Raw genomic sequence first — 5,155 nt, 5'->3', positions numbered from 1 at the left:
TTGTCTGTGCGTCCGTTCGTCTGTTCGTTCGTTCGTCTGTCTCACTTCAAGGTTTAAGTTTTTGGTCGAGGTAGTTTTTGATGGCAGTTGAAGTCCAATCAACTTGAAACTTAGTACACATGATCTTTCTTATTTTATTGCCAAATTAGTTTTTATACCATTTTCAGGGTCCACTGAAAATAGAAAATGATAGTGCGGATGGGACATTTCATGTTAAGGTGAATAAAACAAATGTAAGTAACCGATTACAGGTGTATGTACATGATTATTATTAATGTCTCTCTGTAATAGTAGTTTCCCTATGACCATTTTCCAACTTAAAAATAAACTCGTTTATTATTATGACAAGACATGAACATTATATCAAACTGTCCATTATAACACGGAAATATATTTTTTTCTCGTTTAATTGCGTCAATGAAATATTTCAAAATGTCACAAAAGGATGTACTAATATTGTTTACTTTTTGATATAAATAACTTTTTTGTATTTTTGATGTGCAGACTTACTTGGTCTTTTTGAAAGAAAAAAACATTATATAGAATAAAGAAGAAAAACATGTGAGTTAATTTATAAATATAAAGTTAATACCACCAAAGAAGTTTACAATCTCGATTGTCTTTTACTTAAGGGGACAAAGAGGTAGGGCTGGGAGAGTTGGTTTAACATACTTAATATTATGGTAATTGGCTTTCACACATTACATTTTACAATCTTGTAAAATTTTGTACTTTTGAGGGGTTTCCCACAAAATTTGTTATAAAAAATCTTTTCAGATGAGATTATCTATTTACTCTTCCGGATTCAATCGTGAAGGTCATTGTGATTTAAAAAAAAAATTTTCTTACAGAAAATGAAGAGTTTACTTTTTATTACTTTTATTGCTGTGACACTATTGTGTGTTGTAAATGGATGGGGTGGTTCTCCTGGTGCACCAGGAAACCCAGGAGGACCAGGAGAACCAGGACGGCCTGGAGGACCAGATTGGGGTTTTGAAACTACTACTTGGCCTATTGATGGAGGCTGTGGAGGTGAACCTGGTAGCCCAGGAGGCCAGGGAGGGCGAGGAGGAAGAGGCTGTTAAGGTTCAAGGTATGTGTTCTTTAAAATGAGAATTTATTTACAATATATGTTCTATATATTGTAAATAATTTCATGTTAAACTATTTTTTATTCATAATATTTGTTCTATAAAACATGTTAAACTTCTTTTATTTACAATATTTGTTCTATAAAAAATGTTGATCTTTTTTAACATCTGATAATGAAAGTTTTTTTATAGCTGACTATGCGGTATGGGCTTTGCTCATTGTTGAAGGTCGTACGGTGACCTATATTTGTTAATTTCTGTGTCATTTTGGTCTCTTGTGAAGATTTGTCTCATTGGCAATCATACCACATCTTCTTTTTTATATAGCAATATCAAAGATTTGAATGGCTACTATTGATTATTACAAAGAGGACACAAAACAGAGAAATAAACCACATTTTAATCAAGTATTGAACAAAGGTACCATTAAAGTACTTGCATACATTGATTTCTTTATACGATTTGCAAATAATATGAAACTGTTCTGTTTATTAAGTTATTTCTTTTCAGAATTATTGGTTTTCCGTCAATAGGGCTATTAGGAGATGGACAAAGAATTACCAAAAAGAATTTTTAGTTTTAAATAAAAATATTTTAAATGCATCTATCTTATCAATGCATGCATTTGCAAAACGTGTAAGCGTGTACGTAATTTATAGATTAAAGTAAGGATTTATATTTTGTACGGTAGACATTCAATATTTATCTATTAGGTGGTCTTGATACGTTCTTACACAAAACCCTGGCTCATTATTTTTTCTAAGACACCGATGACGTTTTACAAAGTCTGAGTGGCAGCTGCAATCTCTAGAATACCATAATGAGCTGAAAAATGTGTACTCCTTACGACAGTGAAGTTGGCACATTGATGCTAAGGTGAGCAAAATTAAAACTTTCAAAATTGAAATGGTCTCGTTTTTCATAGAAGAGTTGCGAAAGATACCAGAGGGACAGTCAAACTCATAAATCGAAAATAAACTGACAACGCCGTGGCTAAAAATGAAAAAGACAAACAGACAAACAGTAGTACACATGACACAACATAGAATACTAAAGAATAAGCAACACGAACCCCACTAAAAACTGGGAGTGCTCTCGGGTGCTCCGGAAGGGTAAGCAGATCCTGCTCAACATGTGGCACCCGTCGTGTTGCTCATGGTATAACAAATCCGGTAAATAATGGTACCGAGATGACCGTTGTTGTCAAATCGAGGAAAATGTATAGAAATAAATCTGTAGATGTAGTTTCGTAAATCTCGAGTATAAGCAATAGGATATATTAATGGAACTAAATCAGAAAAAAATGGATTGCTAAGGAAAAGAACATCATCAATATACCTGTATGTGAATTTAAATAATCTAGCTTTATTCATCTTCTTATTTTTACAAGTGTATGATAGAACTTAAAGTTTAATTTAACTAACAGAATTTGGTTTCTAATTTCAAGGATGTGCGTTATGTCGATAAAAAAATGAAACGGTTCGTGAAAAATATCGTTGTGTAATAACGTATCTCCTTATTTCGCATGGCTCATGTACATGCAATATCATTAAACACAAATATTCAGTTGTCCTGCATTTTGTTATTTTTTTTATATAGAGGATATGTAGTAAATAATGCGTATACTCATGTTTAGTGTTACGTTGACAGGCGTTGATAGGACACTATTTGATGAAGGCGTGACAAACTATAACTTTTATCCAATTGAAAACAGTGAATTGTGATGGTGACACTTGTTGTTTCATCTCACAGTCATGGTTATTAATAACATTTTCAAAGTAAGGTTGACATTGACAAGTTGCTTTCAGACGCTGACATGATGTTTGATATAAATCATTGCAAACCGAATTTGTTGTACTTAATAGGAGAAAATTATTTGTTTTCTTCTTCCATAATTATATACACCTTTATATAACTTCCATTTTCTTGTGTTTATTTAAGATAAAAAGAATAAAACAGTTCGCCTCAGTGAGCAGTTCGCATGATCTTTTTTAGAGCCCCAGTCCTATGGAAATTGCCTGTCTGTTGCATTTACAAAAGAATTTTCAACTGGTGAAACTGTTATAAAGAATATCATTGATCATATATCATCAAATTTATTATGCACATTTGTATTGATTACTATGTTTGTGTTCATCCATATAGTAGAAGATATTCTGATATATTTGATGAGTTGTTTATCTACAGTATGAAGCGTCCTATTGTTTACTATGTATGATACCTGTTGAATTAGGTAAACAAAATCGTTCCTGTAATCTCTAGCTATTTATCTACATTATTAAGCGTTCCCACGTTTACAATATAAGCTACCAGTTACGTTAAATTAACAAAATCATCGTTCCTGTAATCTCTAGCTTTTTATCTACATTATTAAGCGTTCCCATATTTACAATATATTCTACCAGTTACGTTAAATTAACAAAACCTTCGTTCCTGTAATCTCTAGTTATTTATCTACACGTCCACATGTTTACAATGTATGCTACCAATTGCATTAAGTTAAAAAAACATCGTTCTTTTAATCTCTAGTTATTTATCTACACGTCCACATGTTTACGATGTATGCTAACAGTTACATTAAGAAAACAAGACAGGCATTCCTTTATTCTGTAGCTGTTCATCTATATTCTCTATGATTACCAGAAATCTACCTGTTGCACTAAGTATCATCGCACCTTTCATCTATAGCTGTTTTTAAACAGTATGAAGTATCCCCATATTTACCATATATGCTACTCGATTAAGTAACTTCTTCTGGTGATTATATACATTCATAATATGTTTATATAGACAGATAGTAAATTTAAGCAGCAAAGGTTTACCGATGTTCAAATTGATTAAGAAGACTGAAATCACGCGAGTCCGGGTGCGTTGTCATAGAAGGCGTCTCATGCATTCCGTGATGCATCATGTCAAAATGTCACAATCGTTAAATAATCTCATCTTGGATACATGGATCGAAATATTTTACGTCAGACGCTCGGATAAAAAAGTCTTAAAAAAACAAATAAAGTACGAACATGTAGAGCATTGATCACCCGAAACTCGAAAATGTTTTTGCTAAATACATCTTTAGTAATCTAATCCTTGGGTTGCACACAAATAATTTATACAGATTGGACAATTATTCTAGTATCTAATTAACAGATTGCGATAGCAAAGATTGCGATAGCATATCACCAGTGAATTGACACACGAACGTTGATGACGTTTCAATTGAGACATGTAAACGCCTTTCGACGAGGAGTGAGTATGTTACAGCTTAGAAATATGAAGTTGACAATTGGAAAGTTGAATTCCGCATCTTTGTCATTGATTTTCGTATCTTTAATCTCAAGTTCACGGGATAAATTTTTTTGAAAGTATGGTACGTTGTTTACGCCTCAAGATCGTTCGACGTATCTATTACTTTGACGTTGGCGGGGCGTGTTTTAAGCATACGCCTTGCGTAGTTTCAGCGCTCCGTGAACGTAAAAACGCTCCCGTGGCATATAAAAAACGTATTCTGACATTCAACGAAACTTGCTCAGACATTTAGAGTGGCATATGTCTGTGAATTTGAACGCCCGATAACGGCTTTTGTACGTTATTCGCACGCCATAAACACACTTAAAGCTCGTGCACACGATACAGATATGATTGACAAGTTGAGTCCATCCAAAATTAGTAGCGTATTGACAGCGTTCATGTTTTTTTACCACGTCCGGTGTACGTCGTTGCCATACGTTAATGTGTGAAGCCGGTATATGCCTGGCACCTTTGATAACTATTTACACGACTGGGTCCATGCAGCTGCTGGTGGACGTTTCGTCCCAAAGAGTATCACCAACCCAGCAGTCAGCACTTCAGCACTTATAAATTTTCTCTCTACAAAAGTATGAATGTTTCGAATACTAAGGATTTTCTTATTCCGGGCAAAGATTACCTTAGCCGTATAGGGCACAACTTTTTGGGGTTTTGGGTCCTTAAAGCTCTTCCACTTTGTACTTGTTTGGCTTTATAAATGTTTTGATCTGATTGCCAAAGATAAGTTTTATGGAAACGAAACGCTCGTCTTGCGTATT

General features: G+C 33.9%; 1 long non-coding RNA gene across 1 annotated transcript; it reads left to right on the top strand.

The window, feature by feature from the left end:
• Positions 1-428: 428 nt before the first annotated feature.
• LOC143066417 (uncharacterized) lies at positions 429-1,694 on the top strand. Its single transcript, XR_012975608.1, has 3 exons — positions 429-561; positions 852-1,093; positions 1,602-1,694. It is a non-coding gene; the product is annotated as an uncharacterized LOC143066417 (long non-coding RNA).
• The last annotated feature ends 3,461 nt before the right edge of the window (positions 1,695-5,155 follow it).

This window comes from Mytilus galloprovincialis, chromosome 3, assembly GCF_965363235.1.
Source record: "Mytilus galloprovincialis chromosome 3, xbMytGall1.hap1.1, whole genome shotgun sequence".
Lineage (NCBI taxonomy): Eukaryota > Metazoa > Mollusca > Bivalvia > Mytilida > Mytilidae > Mytilus > Mytilus galloprovincialis.
Note: the sequence above shows the minus strand (reverse complement) of the source record. Positions and strands in the feature narration are given on the sequence as shown.